The 22,431-nt window shown below is 44.8% G+C and overlaps 1 protein-coding gene across 4 annotated transcripts in view; it reads left to right on the top strand.

Annotated features, from left to right (window-relative positions):
• The window catches only part of PKIG (cAMP-dependent protein kinase inhibitor gamma), an 80,116-nt gene that overhangs the window by 25,237 nt on the left and 32,448 nt on the right, over positions 1–22,431 (top strand). The window contains exon 1 of one of the 4 annotated variants that reach the window (XM_061437685.1): positions 10,595–10,765. The exons of 2 other annotated variants lie outside the window; for them this stretch is intronic. The gene's annotated coding sequence lies outside the window, so the exon portion shown is untranslated. Of the gene's footprint in view, positions 1–10,594; positions 10,766–21,075; positions 21,399–22,431 lie in introns of those variants that run through there. One more of the 4 variants, XM_061437682.1, reaches the window with a different exon arrangement.

Genomic DNA, 22,431 nt, shown 5'->3' on the forward strand with positions numbered 1-22,431 from the left:
TGTTAGGAAGAATTAATAACTTACTGTTTATAGATGACATGATTGTTTATGTAGAAACCACAGAAGAATTCTATATAAACATTACTGTATTAAAGTTGAAAGTTTTGCAAGTTTGCTCAATACTAAATCAATGTACAAAATCAGTTGTATTTTTTATACACCAGCTGTAAATAGAAAATTGAAATTCTAAGCCACAAAATCCACTCTAGCTGGTTTAAGCAGAAGTAGTTTACAGTCTCCAGGAAGTTGATAAGTCTGGACTTTAATGTTACACAGATGGAAATAAAGCAGTCAGAGGCAATGTTTCCATAGAAATACCCAGTCACACTATTGGAGAAGGAAATAGCAACCCACTCCAGTGTTCTTGCCTGGAGAATCCCAGGGATGGGGGAGCCTGGTGGGCTGCCGTCTGTGGGGTCGCACAGAGTCAGACACGACTGAAGCGACTTAGCAGCAGCAGCAGCAGCCCAGTCACACTAAGGAGGACTGTTTTAGAGAATACACCATTGCTGCCTTGACTCAGTTATTCAGCACAAGTGGTATTAGATGCTGGACATCGGAAACTCTGCCCCATAACAGCTCTATAACCTGGGTTCATAATTTTATTTAAGGTCTTCAGTGCAGTTAAATGTACTTTCATGACCTTTATATTCCTCATGCCCGTCATTGGCCTACAGCACCAACACCTGAGTTTGAAACAGCTTTGCATTCAGTATGTACTTTACTTGGGATGGCCATAGGTGATGACTTTTACAACCCTTTCAGCATTACATGCCATTGGCTACCAGCATCCCATCCTCTAATGACAAGTGGGCAAACTCTGGCCTGCAGGTCAAATCTAACCTGCTATTTGTTTTGGTAAGTAAGCTATTATTGTAATACAGCCATGCTCATTGGTTTACACATGGTCTTTGGCTGCTTTTGCACTGTGACAGTTGAGTAGTTGAAACAGAAGTTACTTGCTGTGCAAGTTTTTTAAGACTATTGGTTATTTGTTCAGGGAGACACACTCTATGCAAGACGGTTCTTAGAGACTGAGACAGAGCTCCAACATTCCTTCTAGGCCTCTTGAAGCTCCCTAAGTTACATGATGATCTCATCAGGGTTCCCTTGAGACATTAGCCCCTTCAGTCAAAAGCTTCACCTGGAGTGTCAGCGCTGATCAGTACATTCAGCGCTGCAAGCCTGTCTTGATTGCTAGAGTCCAAAGAAACTATGGGCTTCCCAGGTGGCTCCGTGGTAGAGGATCCACCTACCAGTGCAAGAGACGTGGGTTTGATCCCTGGGTCAGAAAAATCCCCTGGAGAAGGAAATGGCAACCTATTCCAGAGTTGACCCAACTTAGCAACTAAGACAAGAACAACAAAGAAACTATGGGTTCTATTTCTATAATTAAAATGTTTTATTTTATTTTTGCCTTTGCTCTGTTAAAGTGTCCCTTTTAGCCCTCAGCTTCAGATAAAACAGTGTCTTCAGCTCATAGAGGGTTCCATTGTTAGAAGTCTGAGAAATGCTCTGTGATAACGTATGCATAATCTTGGTATATGGCCAGAAACTAATGGATGCTGAAGAGTGCTTGGAAGATCAGTCTTTCCTGTAGCTTAAGGCCATTAAGTCAGAATCATTCTTGCTGAATTTGTAAAAATGGAGTTAGCAGTTGGTGCATAAGAATTTTAGGGACCACAAACTTTGTTCTTCTCCTCTTTGACCACATGTAATATATTTAGTCCACTTTGAAGTCTTCTGATCTTGAAAAATGAAAATGTTAGTCACTCAGTCGTGTCTGACTCTTGGCGACCCCTTGGACTGTGGCCCGCCAGGCTCCTCTGTCCATGGAATTCTGCAAGCAAGAATACTAGATTGGGTTGCCATTCCCTTCTCCAGGAATTTTCCCAACCCAGGGATCGAACCCAGGTCTCCTGCATTGCAGGCAGATTCTTTACCATCTGAGCCACCAGGGAAGCACAAGGCAGGAGCCTGGTTCTCCTGTCATGGGATCCATGGGATAGAGAAGTCTCAGTGTATTTGTCCTCTCTAATTTTTCTTATCTCGAGTTCACACTGACTATTTATGGGCTTTTGGTCAGCTTGCGCTAGTTTCTCTCATAGAAGCATCCTGTCTGCTTTTGTTCTCTTTCGAATTTGTTGCCTTTAAATTTATCTTCAAGTATATCATCTTTCTGTTTTCCTAATTGGAACTTTAAAAATCTTCAACCTAAGTATTTGCAGAGTCTTCTTATCTCTCAGCCAACAGCCTTTGTCCTCCCATGGCGGAGGAAGGATCCCTTTGATCTTTTGCCAGTCTGCTGTCTTTAAAGACTGCACTGTTCAGGCCTGGAATTTTTTCCTGGCGAAGAATTTTCATCTCTGGACGCATTAGCCTCTTTGTAGCCTTCTAATAAACAGTCTCTCTTATAAAGCATGACGGTGGTGCACATTAGTTTGAAGCTACCTTTAGTTCGATGGGCTATCAGCCTTGTCCTTGATCTAATCTTTCGTTGTACTGGAATCCACTGGATGTATAAGTATCACGGAGCTGCCGAGAGCAATACAGTCCGTCATGGGAAGTGAGAAGAAGAAGGCTCCAGGGTCCTTCCTCTGTGATTGATTGTCTTATCAAAGCTTTTGAGGCGGGGCTCTGTCTAAGGAGCTCCAAGGCTGCTCAGGGCACTTCCATCTTACAGGCCCTGCCTCACACTGTCGTCTCTGTCTCAGTTTTCCAAAATCCTCCTTTTTCTTCACTTACTTTGTTTTCCTCTCCGAGGACCTGCTTTCCCTCCATCCTGTCTCCTTTTCCTTTCTCTCTCCTTACGCTTGTCGGTCATCCCAGTCATTCAAGTGGCCTGGGTCACGGCTGAGGGACCTGGGCAGAGCTTGAAGACTCCCCCCACCTTCCTGTGCGGCTTCAGTGCTCCTCTCCTTGCTCCTCCTACAGGTCTTGGTCCAGCTGGTTTTCTTGTACATCTCCCACATGTAGGAACGATCCTCTGTGCCAGGCCCAGGCTGGCGGCTCACCTTCTGGGCCAGGTCAGGGGGGTAGAGGTTGGGAACAGGGCCCTGATGGAGCGTGGCTCATGTCTCTCTCCATTATTTTAATGGCCAGTGTGTTTGATATTTTGACTGTTTCCATTTTTTTCACTGTTATAAATAACTACCAATGTGTCTCTCACAAGTTAGAGTGTATGCCTAATTGTAGCAGTTGGTATGTATTGACCAAAGGAACTTAAAAATAACTTTCTATATGTTTTCCTTTTATAGAAATAATACTGTATTTTTGTTACAAAAAGAATGCTTTGCCAGAAAAAATTTTAAATACCAATGAGCTGAAAGAAGAAAATGAAAAGTTACCTGCGGTATTACTGATAGTTTCATTCATTTTTAATGCAAAATACTATTTTCTGTTTAACAAACATGAGCCCCTTTATATACATACATAAACATTAAATGGGGCTTCCCTGGTGACTCGGATGGTAAAGAATCTGTCTCCAATGCAGGTAGACCCGGGTTCGATCCCTGAGCTGGGAAGATCCCCTGGAGAGGGAAACCGCAACCCACTCCAGTATTCTGGCCTGGAGAACTCCATGGACAAGTTCTCCTCCATGGAGGAGCCTGGTGGGCCACAGTTCATGGGGTCGCAAAGAGTCAGACACGACTGAGCGACTAACACTTAAACATTAAATGAGACATTTCATGTTATTAGAAATGCTTCTATAGCATCACTTACGACTGCTTAATATTTCATTCTATAAATGTACCGAAGTTTACTTAGCTACTCCCTCATATGGACTTTTAGGATTGTTTTCAGGTTTTCACTGTTCTCAGCCGTGCTGGAGTGAACAACCTTGAGTCACGTCTTTGCACACATCCATAATGTCTTCTCTAAGTAAATTCTTAGAAATCAAATGGCTGGGTCGAAGGGCATGAATGTATTTTTAAATTAGTAGACTTTATTTTTTAGACCACTTTTAGGTTCAAGCAAAATTGAGCCAAAAGTACAGTTTCCATGTCCATAACCCGCCCCCCCTCCCCGAACCTGTGCGTGTATAATTTTAAGGATTTCTGCATATGTTGCCAAATTGCCTTTGGCAATTTGAAACTATCGTACCAGTTTCCCTCCTTACCTACATGTTCCCAGAGCCCCATGACACTAAGCATTATCGTTAAAAAGAAATCTTTGATACGGCACATTTAAAGCAGAATACCTTTTCCTGTCATCGTAAGATTCAATTTTTTTCTTCTAAAATGTATATTTACATTATTTATAACATTACTATTTATTATGGTTCCTTTGCCAGTTTAGCAAAAATATAAAGTAATACATGTACATAAAAATAAACACCCAGATAGGATAGACAGATGCAGAGGTGTCTGGGAGGAAGGTTTGAGGATATTTGGTTCACCGTATTGATATAAGTGGCCAGTGTCCTAACCCACTCTCTCTCTATCCTTTAATTTCCCTCTGTGCAAAATGAAATTATCATGCCTCCACATTACTCTACCTGCTGTTCTCCCCTCGGCCTGCCCACATTCAAATGAGATAGACACTGTTATGTTCTTCCTTTTACAAATGAGATGACAGAATTCAGAGAGGTGAAGTGATTTGCCTGAGGTCACACAGCTAGGAAGTGGAGGAGGGAGCCAGGATTTTCCTTTAAGTCCATGTGATTTCAACACCTATACTTAAAAGATGCCACAGTAACAAATTTTCCCTCTTCCCTGTCCCTCAAGGCTGCTGCCTTTCCTGACGTGCCTGTTTCTGTCATTACTGTCATCTTCCCTAAGTTTGGGAAAAGGTAGGTAGGTCTGTATTTTGATTTTGGCTGCAGGACTTAAAAGCTGTATATGACCCTAGGTGGACTTCTTGGTGGCTCAGTGGTTAAGAATCTGCCTGCCAATGCAAGAGACACAGGTCCAATCCCTGGTCCAGGAAGATTCCACATGCCACCAGGATGCTAAGCCCATGTACCACAACGACTGTGCCCACCAGCCTAGAGCTGGTGCTCTGCAACAAGAGAAGCCACCACAATGAGAAGCCCACGCACCGCAACTCGAGAGTAGCCCCCGCTTGCTGCGACTAGAGAAAGCCCAGCAACGAAGAACCAGTGCAGGCATAAATAAATAAAAATTTTTTTTAAAGTTGAAAAAAAAAATGACCCTCGGCAAGTCTCTCTGCCCTTCTTTGCCTCCATTTCTTCTTCTATAAAATCGGAGTATAATTATCTGTGACAGGATGTTTTGTAGAAAAAGGGACACAGTCCATGTGAAAGTCCCATGTAATGCAAATATCAAGTATTATTATTTCAGAGCCTGGGAAATAATTGCTGATCTAACAAAGTAAACTAGCCATGTGGACATAGGCTTCTCTTAGCGTACATGACTTTTTCAGAAGAATCTTTGCGTTTGTTATCTGCTTTTTTTTTAAAGTAACATTTAAAAAAGTCCATGGTTACTCTTTATTTATTTTTTTTTCTTTTTTTTAATTTTTTTTATTTAATTAATTTTAGTTTATTTTTAAAATTTACATAATTGTATTAGTTTTGCCAAATATCAAAATGAATCCACCACAGGTATACATGTGTTCCCCATCCTGAACCCTCCTCCCTCCTCCCTCCCCATACCATCCCTCTGGGTCGTCCCAGTGCACCAGCCCCAAGCATCCAGTATCGTGCATTGAACCTGGACTGGCATCTCGTTTCATACATGATATTTTACATGTTTCAATGCCATTCTCCCAAATCTTCCCACCCTCTCCCTCTCCCACAGAGTCCATAAGACTGTTCTATACATCAGTGTCTCTTTTGCTGTCTCGTATACAGGGTTATCGTTACCATCTTTCTAAATTCCATATATATGTGTTAGTATACTGTATTGGTGTTTTTCCTTCTGGCTTACTTCACTCTGTATAATAGGCTCCAGTTTCATCCACCTCATTAGAACTGATTCAAATGTATTCTTTTTAATGGCTGAGTAATACTCCATTGTGTATATGTACCACAGCTTTCTTATCCATTCATCTGCTGATGGACATCTAGGTTGCTTCCATGTCCTGGCTATTATAAACAGTGCTGCAATGAACATTGGGGTACACGTGTCTCTTTCCCTTCTGGTTTCCTCAGTGTGTATGCCCAGCCGTGGGATTGCTGGATCATAAGGCAGTTCTATTTCCAGTTTTTTAAGGAATCTCCACACTGTTCTCCATAGTGGCTGTACTAGTTTGCATTCCCACCAACAGTGTAAGAGGGTTCCCTTTTCTCCACACCCTCTCCAGCATTTATTATTTGTAGACTTTTGGATCGCAGCCATTCTGACTGGTGTGAAATGGTACCTCATAGTGGTTTTGATTTGCATTTCTCTGATAATGAGTGATCATGGTTACTCTTTATTAAGGAAAAGAACTCTATTGTTAACTCCTTTTTAAAAAAGTAACATTGAAAAAAAATCCATGGTTACTCTTTAAGGAAAAAAGCTCAGTTTTTTGTGGGGGGATGGGATATTTTTATGCAGACACGGGGAATCCCAAGCCCACGGAAGAGCCAGCCGGCTGTGTCAGTGGCCCCAGTGTCCTGGTTGGGCGCTGCTTTCCTCTGCTTGTCCTCAGTATTCGTGTAAATCTGTTCCCACCTGTCTTTTCACTTGTAATTAACAAACCCTGGAGCCAAAAGGGAAGTTGAGGGGTGAGGTTAGTCTCAAACGTAGGTGGCTCACCCCATCCTCTTGTTGCGGTCTTTCTTCTCATTTCCTCCCCTCAGTTGACCGGAATTCCATGAATACAGGGATCATGTTGCATTTATACCATCAGGACCTGGTGTGTTAGGTCTCCAACAAATGTTTATAAACGAATGAATGCTGGCAGTGTTCTTAGGCCTTCTGCAAACTACAAGATGGTTTGTGGTCCCCACGGTCAACAACAACCAGTGTCCTTCAACACTGTTGTGGTTTCCCTAGAGCAAGAGTTCTTGAGCTTGATCTCTGGACCTGTCATGGATCCAGAGAGGGCCTTCAGGGGTTCCCACAGTCCCCTTGAAATCAGATCCATTTGAAGACAGGCATTTTCTGAAGAGCAGCATCTTAGCTTTCATCGCCTTCTCAAAGGAGTATGTGACCAAAAATAAATAGAAATCACCGCACAAACTGTGGAAAGCTTTTCAACAGGATAGAGTCCTCTAGCCTACTCATTTTCCTGCACACACGGTCGTATTGATTTGTACCTTGACCCCACTTGATAAATGAACCATACCGTAACCAGGAGGAGTTAGCACTTCGATATCTAGATCAGGTTAGCGTGACCCCTGGCCTCACGTGCTGTAGTGAGCAGCGTGACCCCAGGCTTCCTGCGCTGTATAAGTCCAAAGTTCCCCAAGATTGTAAAGATTCCTTCATGGGGAAGGAGTGGCTTATGTTCTCCTGGTCATCTCTGCCACCTCTTTCTGTTTCTCAGCCTGTCAGCTCATAATAGAAACTCAGTCCCCTCCTGGTTTCCATCAAGAACAAAGAACACACCCACAAAGAGCTTTTATGTCATCATCTTTGCTGATGTTTGGAAAATCCCAGAAGGGGGTCACGGTGTAGCAGAAAACCCAGACCTCTGACATCTTCCGGACTCCTAGCTCCATCCCCTTCTGCTGTTCCTCACAGATTTCCCTTAAAAGTCCAGTTCACCTTTCATTACTGCGCAGAGCTACTTGGCAATAAAAACCTTTAGCTTTTATTTCTCTTTTTGCATGGCTGAACCCCAAAAGAGGATTAGCAGCCAAGAGGGCCTTCCACTTGACAGGAGCCTTTCTGTTCAGAAGGCAGATATGGTTATAAAGACTTTCTTCTTTTTGTATACACATTTCAACATTTTCTCAAATTTCATGAAGCCATCTAAAAAATCCTGTAGACCTGTATTAAAAATCGCTTTCACTTCACTATGAATGTAGGCTCTGCAATGATGTAGAGCCTATAAGCACATTGAAGATGTTGTTCTTACATAGAACAAAAGGGCAGGAACATTTTTATTTGAGATCTACTAAACAAGTTTCCCTCTCCTAAAAACTGAGTTTTTTCTTCTGTTTAAGTTCTTCCAACTTTATTTTCCTCATCTTCTTCTTTTTTTTTTAAAGTAATACATTTATTTTTGAAGAGTATAACACTAATGTGCATTTTATAAAAATTAGAACAACACGGAAGTATACCACTTAATGAAATCTGGAATCCAGTTTGGTATATTCTGTATCTTTTCAGAGGTTTAAATGCATATAATAACAAAACAGTGATTGTGAGCCAGGTACAGTGCATTGTCTCATAAAATTCTCACAGTGTCTCTGAGATGGGGCCCCTGTTTACCAAAAAAGCAAAGTTGAGGCTTATGGCTAACTGGTGACTTGTCTAAACATATTTCCAATATATTGCTACATAAGCAATCTGTGATAAATTGAGACATATCTAATTGTCTGATTATCTGTTCTTGTCTGATTATTTCCATGTAGTAAATTTCCAAAACTGGAATTGCTTGGTCAGACAGTGTGCATGGTGATAGAACTTCCCTGGGGGTCCAGTGGCTAAGACTCTGTGCTCCCAGGGTAGGGGGCCCGGGTTCTGTCCCTGCCCAGGGAACTAGATCCCACGTGCTACAGCTTAACAGTTCGTGGGCCCCAAGTAAAAATCCTGAATGCCGCAACTAACGAACTCTCATGCCGAAACTAAGACCTGGCACAGCCAAATAAATAATTTTTTTTTTTAAAGTGTGTACACTGAAATGTTGGTTCATTTGGAGAAAGGTAGTTAAGAGCTTTGGGCTTCCCACGTGGCACAGTGGTAAAGAACCTGCCTGCCATTGCATGAGACGCAGGTTTGATCCCTGGGTCAGGAAGATCCCCTGGGGTAGGAAATGGCAACCCACTCCAGTGTTTTCACCTGGAAAATCCCATGAACAGAGGAGATTAGTGGTCTACAGTCCGTGGGGTTGCTAAGAGTCAAACATCACTGAGCGTGCACACACACACACACACACACACACACACACACACACCAGTGTTCACATTCCCACTGCCAACTTGCTGGCCACTCACTAGACTTAGAACTTCCCTGGTGGCTCAGACGGTAAAGCATCTGCCTACAGTGCGGGAGACCCAGGTTCCATCCCTGGGTTGGGACGATCCCCTGGAGAAGGAAATGGCAACCCAGTCCAGTATTCTTGCCTGGAAAATCCCATGGACGGAGGAGCCTGGTAGGCTACAGTCCATGGGGTCGCAAAGAGTCAGACACAGACACAATCTGAACCTCAGTTTGTTCTTATGTTAAGTGGAGCTGATAACAGAAACCTCTTGTGGCCATGAGGACTGAAAGATGATGAATGGTATGTCCCTGGCCAGTGTCCAACACATAGAAAGAGCAGTATACTTAGAAAGACTGGTCCCTGCTCTTACAAAGCTGGCATTTTAATGTGGGAGTGGGGGAGGGGACAGTGAAAGACTGGCAGTAAACAGATTAATGAACAGGAAAAAGAACAGTGCTGTTCAGACAATTAAAGTGATGTGATAGGTAGGTGGGTGTTTCCTGGTGATTGCCAAGGGGGAGGGGGTTGATGGGGGAGGGTTGGAGTGGGAGGTTGGGGTTAGCAGATATAAGCTTTTATATATAGAATGAGTCAACAACAAGGTCCTACTGTATTCAGTACTCTATGATAAACCATAATGGAAAAGAGTTTTGTTTTTTTTTTAAAAAGAAAGTATATGAATGTATTCAGTTGTATGTACAACTGAATCCCTATGCTGTACAGCAGTAATTAACATTGTAAATCAACTACACTTCCATTTTTAAAATTTAAAAAAAAGTGGTGGTCATAAATTGACGGCTGCTACTGCTGCTAAGTCGCTTCAGTCGTGTCCGACTCTGTGCAACCCCAGAAACGGCAGCCCACCAGGCTCCCCGTCCCTGGGATTCTCCAGGCAAGAACACTGGAGTGGGTTGCCATTTCCTTCTGCAGTGCATGAAAGTAAAAAGTGAAAGTGAAGTCACTCAGTTGTGTCCGACTCCTAGGCCCCATGGACTGCCGCCTACCAGGCTCTTCTGTCCCTGGGATTTTCCAGGCAAGAGTACTGGAGTGGGGTGCCATTGCCTTCTCCGCATAAATTGACTAAATACTGACAAATTGACCTGCAAAAAAATTTCTTAAAATTCCATTCCCTCTGTGTATAGACATGTTTCTTTTCTTCGCCCTCACGGGCACCTTTCTCCTGATTTTAAAAAGGGGCGTCAAGAGATTGTCTTAGAGAGCTTTCTGTCTGTCTTCTAATGAGCTTCACAGGCAGGAGGAAAAGATAAAACCAGTTGATACCTCCAAGGAATCCCTTCTGTCCTCCCTCCCTCAGTGAACTGTCCAGCATCAGCCCTCAGACTCTGAGCCTCCCTTTGCTCTGCCCTTTCTCTCTGTGCCAGTGCCCATCTGCACCCTGTAATAGGACTGGAAGCCACCAGTGTTTTAGCCAATATCCATGGGGATCAACCGCCGCTTTCCTCCTCCGGAATTAGACAGTGCCTGGCTCAGGGGAGATGGCTGATCAAGCGTCGCTTTTACTATACAAACAAGGCAGCTTTTAGAGATAAGCTGGTTTTTCCAAACGAATTTGTTGGCAAGGATCTAGTACCTCCTGTGAGTTAAACCTACACAGAGGGCTCCGTACCTCTTTCTGTTACAGTCAGACCCTCTCCTGCTTGGCGGCCAGGGGAGGGGGCCTGCCCAGCTCTGAAGCCTACATCTGCTTCTGCCCCAGAGTCAGTGGGTAAGAAGACCTCCTTTATTTGTTTGTAATGCATCTATGATTGCGTATTGTTTGTGGATCTGTTCGGTAAAGCCTTTCATCAACCTACATAAACTGTGTCATAAGAAACATTCTCTTTGTAGGTCTTAAGCTTGGAGCCGCAACGTTAAATGATACAGCACATGTTAAATTACAGACTTCATTCAGGTCCTGTTTTTATTTCAGTTTTTTTTTTTTTTTTAATAGCAGTTACATGGTATTAGAATTTAATGTCTGATTCAAGCCTTAGAATAACATTGTGTAGCTTAAACCCGTAGACAAATGGATTAAACGTCACTAGTTCTTAAAATGCGATTTCTTTTTATGATCTTTTTAAACTCACTCAGCAACTTAAGTAAAACATCCCAAGGGCAACATGTGTTCATGATTGGGTGAGGGGGGATAGTCTGGGGGTGGCGTGGGGAGGGAATGTGTTCGGTGAAATTGTCCAGGAGCAAAGCACCGCTCACTTGAAGCCCAGAGATTTGTCATCCAAATATGTGCAGATTGCTGGTGCTATAAATAGTTTGAGCTCAAGTAAACAGCTTTCTTCCCTTCTAGCTGTGGTTTGGTCATTGTTCAGTTGCCAGAGCTGCCTGGGGAGCAGCAGTAGCTTGCGCTCTTCTCTTAGGCTGCCATCAGCGACCCGCGGTACCCCAGGGCTTGAGAGGATGGGGGGCAGCCCGTCCTTGGGCCCTTCAGTTCCCTACCTTTGCTTCCCACCCTGCCCTCGCCTGTCCTGCATCTCTGCAGACCTGCCTCTGCTCCAGAGGAGCCCAGACCTGAGATTCCCGGCAGCTCTAAAAAGCCCCGGGACCACCTGGCTATTGACTGAAAGTAGACTGAGGCGACACAGACGTTCAGTTTTCAGGGCAGAAGCACATACGACTCGTTCCCTTCTGTTGGAGCTAAGAAGAGCGGTGCGGTGGTCGGAACTGCCATGGGCTGCCGATGCCAGCAGCTGTCCCGCCGTGTGCCAGGCAGACAGGCAGGCGGGCGGCTGACATTTCCAAAGCACCATTGGGGACTCGAGCAAAATGCTGCCGTTAGAGCAACTGAGGACATTCCACGGTTTATTACTCTACTTCCTTTGGAAAAAATAAGTCTCTCTTTCTCTTAAAATCCCTGCTTCAGCCACGTTCATCTGCTGTGGCTCCCATGTCAGATGCCCACGAGGAGCCTAGGAAGATCTTGACATTTTGTTGTTGAGGGCGCAGGGGACAGGAATGCTAGCAAGGACCGGACTAGGATCAGGAATCCTGGGATCCTTGGGCAAGTTGCCCAACTTCTCTTAGCTTTAGCTTCTTCATCTGTCAGGTGAGGATAGTCCTGTTTCATGGAGTTGATGAGAAAATGGATGTAGCAGTATTTTCTGGATGATACTGAACAGCAGGCTATAAAGGAGAGGTGGGAAGTGGAAAGGGTCTCCCAAGCCTGGCCTTGTGGACTGTGTGACCTCAAGCCCATGAGCCAGTGCCTCGCAGCCTCAGTCTTTTTATCTGTAAAATGGTAATGTCAATACCTGCCTTGTAGCGATGTTGTGAAGATTAGAAATAACACATGTAAAACTCTCACAAATGGCAGATAATAGATAAACGGCAATATCCTGGTGGTGTTACATTTCATGTGGATATATTCACTCTGGCCACTTGAGGATTCTTCACCTGGAGAAACAGCTTCAGTTTGTAGATGTTGAGATTACCAAAAGTCCCTGCAAAATGCTCATGGCAATAACTGGTAAAGAATAGATAACATTTTAAAAAAATCAAAGTAATGAAATTATTATAAAAAAAAAATTCCTGCAAGTCCAGAAAGGCATCAGTCTCCTGCTTACTCCCTCACCTGACATAACCATTTAATTTTTCTGCCATTTCTCTAAATAAAATTACCTCTATTACTTAAAATGTTTTTAAATTTTATTTTATTGATTTATTTTTGGCTGTGCTGGGTCTTCACTGCTGTGAGGGCTTTTCTCTAGTTTTGGCAAGCGGGGCTACTCTAGTGGTGGTGTGCGGCTTCTCTTGGTGCAGAGCACAGGCTAGGGCTTCAGTAGTTGAAGCCGGGGGCTCAGTAATTGCAGCTCCCTGACTCTAGAGCACAAGCTCAGTAGTCGTGACTCACAGGCTGAGTTGCCCCATGGCATGTGGGATCTTCCCCATGTCTCCCGCATTAGCAGGCGGATTCTTTACCACTGAGCCACAGGGAAGCCCTCTATTACTTTTTTTAAACATTTTTGTCAAAATGGCACATGCACACAGGTTTGCTTTGTTCTTTTTAAGGTCAAATACCGTTATAAACTTACACTAGAAAAACGCTCTCCCCTGTTCCCCACCCCTTCTTCCCTTCCCTCCTGTCTTGCTCCCAAGAGCATACAGTTTTGATCCTGTTAGCTGTTTGTTCTAGAATTTCTCTCCCTATATATAAGTAATATACAGCTATCTCTCTCTCTTGTAAATCTTTTTACTATGGAAATTTTCAAACATGTTATCATAGAATAGTATAGTGAATGGTCCTGGACCACTCATTACTCAGCCCTAAGGTTCACGACCAGTTTTGTTTCATCTGTGCTAGTGGCCGTTTTCCCCCTACTCACAGATAATTTGGGCATAAATTCTAGACATTTCATCAATAACTACTCGAGCATATATCTCTGAGAAAATAAGGACTCCTTAAAAAAAACTGTACTACCATTATTATACAATAAAATTACTAATAATCCATTATTATTAGCAAAGGTCTCCGATGAACTCAAAATATTTATTTTTCAAATCAGATCCAAACAAGGGCCACATGCAACCATGATGCTCTTTACTTGTCAGTTTTCGACAACTTGCCTGTTGACCTCCTTGGCTGGTGCACGAGGCCTTAGCCTCTGTTCAGACACCTCAGCCCTGCTCACATTCTTTTCTCCCTTTCCTCCCTGCAGCACGGTTTTTTGGTTAAATTCATATTCAGTGTTTTCAGTGTTATGGCACTGTAAATATTATTTACTGCCAAGCCAATAACATTCTAATTTTTTTTTTTTCCTTTCTGATGGTTTTTCTGGACTTACTGCTTCTGCTTTAATATGCTCAGTTTTCCTCGTTCCATCATGCTGAGTCTTTCCACACTTTCCCGTAGTCTTTGAGTATAGTTTTTGGCAGGCTTGTCAAGTAATTCCATGAGGTCCATTTCCCTGGAGCTTCCACCTTCCTGCTTGGATCAGGCTGATGCTCCCCAGGGCTCAAGAGTCAGCCAGGCCCTGAAGCCACTTGCTTAATCGTCATCACCATCATCCTTTAGCATGCCTTTCACCTCTCTTGTTAGATCCTTCTTTTCCAATTCTTACTTTTTAGTTTAAACCCTTGTTTAGGTAAATTTCTCCTCCAGAAGTTTACTGACAAAACACTGTACAAGTGAAGTTGTTCTAGGTCCTTGCAATTCTGAAAAAGTCTTTATTTTGCCTAGCTGAGTATACATTCTAGGTCCCAAATCATTTTGAACTTTTTTCTTGAAAAGCATTGCTCCTTTTCTTCAGGCATCAGCATTGCTGGCAAGAGGTCTGATACCAGTTTGATTCTTTTCTATTGAAATAATCTCTCTACAAAGGTGTAGCAATTTTTCCTTTTTGAATTCTAAAAGGTCAAGACACTATGTCTTTTTTCATCTTCTTGGTGCTTTTTAAGCTTTTCGGTTTGAAGATGCAGCCTCCCTTTGTCTCTGAGAACTTTTCCTCATGATTTCTTAGATAACTTCCTGTTGTACTTTCTATTCTGTTCTTTTTCTGGAATTCCTATTTAGTCTGACGTCGAACTTCCTGGATTGTTGTTCTATATCAAGATCCTTTTTTTGTCCTGTGACTGTTTTTTCCCTATATTTTGAAAGGTCTCCTTTTCATATTTTCCAGCCCTTCTCCTTAGTTGTCAATTTCAGTTTTCATGTTGTTAATTTTTAAGAGCCCGTTTTTGTCTGTTTATTTTATGTTTTATGGACACAGGATCTTCAGAATCTTTCTGAAGACATAAGAATTTTTTAAAATAAAGCTTACCATTTGTCTGAACCTTTTTTCTCATAGTAGAGTCTATTTTTCTCTTTATTTCAATCTCTGTCATGCTGTTGGTTTTCATCAGATGCCCTATGATAGTTTTTTCTTTCTGCCATTTATAGTCGATAATAAAAGCCTCCTTTTAGGAGTGAGGCCTTGATTTCCTCTGGAATTGGTTGTCTGTTTGCCCCCAGAGACCCTACCGCTGCCTAGGAAGCTGCTGGAAGTTCTGAGTACCATCCTGAAGGGTGCATCCTACTCTCGGGCACCTGAGACTGAAGGTCCTTTAAAAGTTAAAATAAGGATGCCTACTCTCCTACTCGAAGCCCTGGCTCACCCCAAGGCAGTCATTCCGTTTATTCAAAGAGCCCTCCCGTCTGCCTGGGTCTCTGCAGAGCTTGCTCACCCTCCGTGTGCTGAGGGTGTGTCATGGGCAGCTGACTGGCACAGGAGCTTCAGTGGGTCCCCCAATTTTCAGTCCTCTTCCCAAATCCTCTTGATGCCCGCCGTCCCCAGCCCCAGAGCTTCCCTGGACTTCCCACATTTCCACGGGGCCTTTTCTGTCCTTGTGCTCTGGACTTCATCTTCTGTCATCTTGAACATCTTTTAGAAATTATTTGGAATGAAATTTTTTGTTCTCTAATGATTCTACCTGACAAGAGGGAAAGCCTGGTTTAAAGTTTAGAAGACATGCTACTTTTTTTTTTTTTTTAAGCATCAAAGAATTGCATTAAGAGCTTCCCTGATAGCTCTTTTGGTAAAGAATCTGTCTCCAATGCAGGAGACCCTGGTTCGTTCCCTGGGTTGGGAAGATCTGCTGGAGAAGGGATAGGCTACCCACTCCAGTATTCTTGGGCTTCCCTCGTAGCTCAGCTGGTAAAGAATCCACCTGCAATGTGGGAGTCCTGGGTTTGATCCCTGGGTTGGGAAGATCCCCTGGAGAAGGGAAAGGCTACCCACTCCAGTATTATGGCCTGGAGAATTCCATGGACTCTATAATCCACCAGGTTGCAAAGAGTCGGACAGGACTGAGTGACTTTCACATACATACACAAGCCTGGACTATCTGGGATATGTGTGTGTGTTTAGAAATTATTTGTTGGCTTTCCTGTTCTGTACCAGTGAATGAAGAAGACATGTCATTGACCTTGTGGTGCCCACAGTACATGTAACATGTGTTAACAATAACATATGTTAACAAGTTAGGAGAGGCAGAAGGTGCCTGGAGACCCTGAAACATGGGGCAGCTCATGTGGTTCAGAGGGAAGACCTCCAGAAGGAAGTGACATTTAATCAGATCTGATGGCTGAGTAGCAGTTAACCAAAATAAGAGGGTTGGGGGACCTCCCTCGTGGTCCAGTGGCTAAGACTCTCTGCTCTCAAAGCAGGGGGCCCAGGATTGATCCCTGGCCAGGGAACTAGATCCCACATACCGCAACTAACATTTCACATACCACAACTAAAGATCCCACTTGTTGTGAGGAAGATAAAAAATCCCGCATGCCACAGCTAAGACCTGGTGCAGCCAAAAATGAAAAGAATAAATAAGTATTAAAAAAAAAAAAACAAGAGGATGGGGCCAATCAGATGCATGTTCAACAGTGCAGTGTCACAGAGAGCACACCTCAAACCAATAGAAGGTCTTCCTGCTGTTAGAGCACCAGACTGCTCAGCCTCAGAAAATACCCCTGCCTTCTGGGGCCTGGCATTCCCCATCTCAGAAATGAGGAGACCACATGCTCTTTTCAGCTCTAAAAGCCAACACATGTAAAATTGTTTAACTCAAGAGTTGGAGATTGCGCCTCTCCCATAACTGCCCCCATCTGAAACCCATTCTTGCTAGGGGGAAGCAGGTCTTTAAGAAGGCTGGAAAAGGTAGGGAGGGTCAGTGTGGTGTTCGTATGTCAAACATTTGTCATCTTTTGTGGAGTTAACCACCCCCGCCCCCAAATGACTTGTTTCTGAATTCAAACACTGTTTTGAGTGACGGTGCAGTTCTTTCTGGGTCCGTGCCCCCAGGAGGTTAATAGGCTGTTCCTAGTGATAGAATGATGGGTCACCTTCCTTTTTTCCTTTTTTTTTCCCCCTGATCTTTTCTACTTTCCTATTTTTTTTTAACAATAAGCAAGTATGATTCTAATTTGAAAGCAAAGAAAATCTACTTTCATTTATTAAATCTCAGGCCATATGTTTCTCAATTATATTTGTCTGGGAAAAAAGGAGAACCTACAGCTGTGTGGCATAGGGAATAAGTGCGTTTGAAACGGAGTGACGGCTGAAACCGGCCTTGGATTGGGTGAAAAGTTAATTGTATTTTAATAACAGGTGTTCGGACTAGAGGGTGGGTGTGTGCGTGCATGTTTAGTTACTTACTCTTATCTAACTCTGTGACTCCGTGGACTATAGCCTGCCAGGCTTCTTTGTCCATGGGGATTCTCCAGGCAAGGATACCAGAGTAGATTGGCTTTCCCTTCTCCAGGAGATCGTCTCGACCCAGGGATCGAACCCATGTCTCCTGCATTGCGGGTGGATTCTTTACCGTCTGAGCCACCAGGGAAGCCCAGAGGGTGGGTAATTAGTGGTGGCCAGAATTCATTCATTCACATACTCCTTTCAACAGCTATCCATCAGTTACCATCTAAATAAGTTACTCAGGTGATCTGTGTCTGGAATTTTGTCCTGTGTCAAGTGGAGATAATAAATATACCTGCCTCGTAGGATCCTTGTCGAGATTAAATGAGGTAATTTATATAGAGCAGTTAGAATGTCATCTGATATATGATAAACAGTACAGGTTTTTGTTATTTATGGATTTCCTTATTTTAATAAGTATCTTATAACATGTACAAAATGCTCATAAACTAGACACAGCTTTTGCTTAAGAAGCTCAAATTCTACAGCAGAATAAGCTCTATCCAGATATAAATATGCCTCGAAGGAGAAAAGGGTAAGTCTCTTAAGAGAGAAGCAGATCAAGTACTTAGAAAATTCAGCGGGAGAAATCCCTTCAGGACTAGGGGTGAGAGGATGGAAATTAAAGGCAGCTTTGGGGCCAAGGGGCTTCTGGGGCCTTTAGGCCAGCCCTGGGTGCCGAAGCTGCCAGTTTCCTTTATCCTCAAATGGGGCCAATCCTGCTGGCTGGAGAAATCGACTGAGTTCCTAAAGGGAAACATTTAGAAGGCAGCAGAGGAAGGGTCTCAAGGAGACAGGTCTGGCCCAGGCAGCCCCATCTTGGAGCACAGGCTCCATCACTTTCTCCAGGGGGCTCTCCGAGCAGGCCGGCCAGTCCGCGTTTCCACAACCGTTGGATGAGACTGTGAATAACTTTCCTGTTGCTGATTTGGGTAAGGATGCCATCCAGCGGGGGTTTCACAGCTCAGCGCGTGGCCTCGGTCCACGCAGCGTGTCCCCTGCCGTGGTCAGTAGAGGACAGACTGGCTGTGCTGCTGCCATCACAGTTCTCTCTTCGTGGCTTCTGTCACAGATGGACGGTTATTCGGTCTGCAGGGCTCATGTGACAGAATGCGTGTTGTCGGGGAAAACGCTGTCTTTGTTTTTATGAATGAGCGCCTTCCTAGTATTTTTCGATCAAGTGACACACCGTGCTTCAGCGCGCCAAGGGTGATGTCAGTCTACTGACCTGTCAGGATCTGGCTTCACTTCCTGACGCCCACTCAGATGCCTGGAATAAAGGCCCAGCCGAGCACCACCCCGCCTCCGGGCCCTGCACACACAGTGTATCTGCGAGAACGTCAGCCAGCACTCCGAGGCTTTGCTCCTTACTCACCCTGACAAACAGCAGCCCTCCTCTCTGGCTTCCTGACATTCTTGACCTTATTTATTGTCACGTTGTGCTCAGGGCAGAGGGTGGTGACACTGAGTCAGACTTAGAAAATGATGTCTTTAGGATGTGCCAGCTGATTTTTACAAGTATTTTTGAACTTGTAGTATGTGGTGTAAATCACCCAAGAACTTTGAAGGGGGAAAGCTGTTGTTATTCTCATTTTCCATTGGGAAACCAAAGCACAAAGAAGCTAACTGGCCCAGGGTCCTACTCAGGCAGAAGGTCCGGGGCGAGAAGGAAGTGGTCTCCGTCCGTGAACCGCTGCTCTCTGTGGGTGACGAGGCTGGTGTCCCCGTATTCTCCCGCAGTCTCACACCACCCTGTGGGAAAGCCTGCAGAGTGGCACGCTCCCTCCTAATACACACTCTGTTTGCTGGGACCTTTTCTGATTAACATCAGCGTTTTCTGAGCATTCATCAAAATTGTTGTTCAGTCACACACTGCCACAGCCTTCCTCCCACCTATAAATAGCTTCTTTCCCAATAGGGCCCAAGTCCCAAACGGCTTTAAGGCAAGTCAGCTCTTCGTCTCTGGCGGGAGGAGCGACTGAAGCCCTGACGTGCCTCAGGCCACACAGTATTTTGGTAGAAAAGCAGCTAAGCACCCCTCTTACCTAGCGGCCCGAAGTGTTTCCTGTCAGCTGAACCCAGGAAGACTCTCCCTCCCACTGCTTCCCCGCTGGTTTGAAGAAGCTTTGCCTGTTTCCCACAGTGGGGATGATCCCGTTTACAACTGAGGGCCCGGCTCAGTGGAGTAACCGTTTTGGGAGGGAGCACTGGCGGTGGTGTGGCTCGCGTCTGACCTCAGGAGGAGTTAAAAGACTCCATTTCCAAGTTTGGGCCTCTCATCTTCAGCCGCACGCCCTCGGGCACGTCTCTTAGCTTCTCTGTGTTTCATTTTCCCATCCAGGAAAAGGAGATTAGCAATGACCTAATTCTCCTCAAGTGAGAGTCAGAGGAGACTTTTTAATTTATTCATTTCTTTATTTCTGGCTGTGCCGGGTCGTCATTGCTGTGCACGGTCTTTGTCTAGTGATGCCTGCTCTTCGTTGCGGGGCACAGGCTTCTCATTGTGGCAGTTTCCCTTGTTGTGGGACACGAGCCCGAGGGTGTAGGCTCAGTAGTTGTGGCACACGGGCTTAGTTGTCCCTAGACGTATGGGATCTCCCCAGACCAGGGATCAAACCTGTGTTCCCTGCATTGGCAGGTGGATCTTCACCGCTGGACGCCCAGAGAAGTCCTCAAAGGAGACTGGGTACAAGTTAGAGCCTCCATCTATCGTCACTCACGTGGCCAAATACCTTCAGGTCCCTTTTGTGTGTTATTTCATTTTCAGTGTCCTCAAATGCAGGCCCTCATATCCCATTTTGCAATAAAAAAAACCAAAAAGGGTTCAGAGAAGTTAAGTCACATAGGAGTCAGAGCAGCTGCATCCCTGGCTCCGAAATTGATGCTCATAATCGCTATACGTGCCACATTGCTTCCCACTGTACACCAAAGCAGAGAGGCTTTATTTGTCTTTCTTATCAAGCACTCTTCAAACACAGGCGATTACTTATCTCTTGTAACCACGACTGTTTCATGTTAGTCCCTTAGGACAGTTAAATTCTCTTGCTGCTTTATCTTATCTCGTAGTTTATGCTGCCTCTTTCCATGTCCCCCAGGACTTGTTCAGTGAATTCTTGGGGGTTTTCTCCCAGAGAAACTGCTCAGCTCCACCAGAAAAGGGGTTGAAGGAGCCTGAGCTGAACCAGGCATCTTGAGCAGTAGCCTCTGACCCCTCCAGGGTTCCTCCCTCCCTCAAGCCTGTGGTCAGCCACTTTGTAGTAAAGTTCCTTATGGTGAATTTGTTGATTAAGCTCGTCCGTTACTGAATTCTAGAAGTGGAAGACACCAAAACCCTCATTTTATTGATGAGAAAACTGAGATCCAAAGAGAGAGGTGATGTGCGTGGTGTCATTCATTCAGTTAGGAGCGTGTCAGGGACCAGAGCCCAGTTCCCAGGCAACAGCCCAGTGCCCGTTCTGAGCCTTCGGCGTGGACATGTGCCATCTGTCGAAGTAAAGGATAGACCCGGGCCCTCTGTCCAGCACGCACCTAGGAAACTTTCAGGAGAAATTCAACAGCTTGGAAAATCGAGCAGGAAGAAAAAAGATGGGGATGGTACGGAGTGTGGTGGTGTGCAGCTCCCCCGCCCTAACTAGCGTAATCATACACCCAAGAAGTGAGCTGGACCATGGCACAGCAAACTGAATCAGCCCACGGTCAGCAGTGACTAAGAGGCAAAGGGATTTACTCCGGGAGCCCTGGCCCCGGGAGTGGATAGGAAGCCTTTTGTCACTGAGGCCAAAAATGGAAGGAAGGATGTTAGGCAAACGTGCAGGCCCGGGATGCAGTTACAGCCCCCGAGGCTCATTGTCCGGAGGAAACAGATCTCTCCTGTGGACGGAGAGGTGGAAGCTGAACCAGGGAGCTGAGCGGTTGACATCATCAGCCGAGCATTGGGTTACAACAAATGGGGACTCACTTGGCCCGAGACGTGGGAAACACCCACTAAAACCTCGAAGTGCGTTTCATTTAGGAGAGAGAGAGAGAGAGGGGGGCACGAGAGAGCCCGCCTGCCCCCGCCGGCTCGCTCTGCTAGTCTTGCTTACCCTCCGAAGGAGGCGTCCTGAATGCTGGCTCCTTAAATTCGACCTTCCCTTCTGACCGAGGACCGCTGGACTTGGAAGGAACTCTCCTGTTCTCGTAAGTAGGACTTTCTTCCCCACCGCCGCCGCCACTGCCCCCACCCCCAGGGAGAAGCAGGCTGGGAGGCAGGGCTCTCCGGAGAGTTTGCTTTCCAGCCCGTTGGTCACCAAGTGTCTATTTTTACATTAGGATATGTTATTGCTCTGAAAACCATGGCTTTGTCTGAAACCGCCTAGGGCTAGAGTCTGAACTTCAAGGCTCACAGACAGGGCTCCAGTCAAATGCTGTCTTACTTTGTTTCCCATAGAACTTGGACGGAGTCACTCGGGCTTTAAAAGCAGCTCCTTTCCCCAAATATAGATAAGGAAATAAATCCTCCCTTAGAAACTGGTATTTGGGAAAACTTTTAATTTATTTTTCTGATGACCAAGGTGGGACCCCCCAAAATCTTAAACATTCTAGAGAGAAATGTCTCTGCAGATGAGAATTCCCCATAATCTGCCGCCCTCAGAGGCAGCAGAGGGTATTTTCAGTTTAAGATACAGAGATGATTAGATTTCATGACGTTACCTCATCACTTCTGCCCAGTGCTGCAGGAACTGCCTAGGAAACTCCAAGACAGAAATCTTTACCTTTGGCTTTCTGATCTTTTAATTGCTTCCTTTAAAAAAAAAAATGTGCTGCTTATTCCTAGAAAATAAACAAGACTGTGTAAGCCCTTGGGCATTTTCTCTGCTGGGTTCTGTCCTCAGGATTTTAAACCAAGGGAGCCGCTCAGTGCAGAGAGGAAGGGAGGGGGCCGTACCTGCGGGGCCGAGCCGAGGGTTCTCAGGTGGCTGGAGACATGAAGCTTGCAGGTGCTATGTGTGCACCACTCACGCTCCTCGCGGGTAAAAATAGTTGAAAAATCACAGTTAAAGAAGAAATTCTCGAGCTTTAAAAAAGAAAAAAATAAATAAAAAGCAAGAGCCACTATATAACAGAAGGGCCACCCCAGGAAACTCTGGGGCCCTGGGCAGGAGTTTTATTCTCTGGACCTCAGTTCCCTCGTTTGTACCTAAATGAGGGGCCAAACTAGATGAGCCCTCCA

This window comes from Bos javanicus, chromosome 13 (genome assembly GCF_032452875.1).
Source record: "Bos javanicus breed banteng chromosome 13, ARS-OSU_banteng_1.0, whole genome shotgun sequence".
In the NCBI taxonomy this organism is placed as follows: Eukaryota; Metazoa; Chordata; class Mammalia; order Artiodactyla; family Bovidae; genus Bos; species Bos javanicus.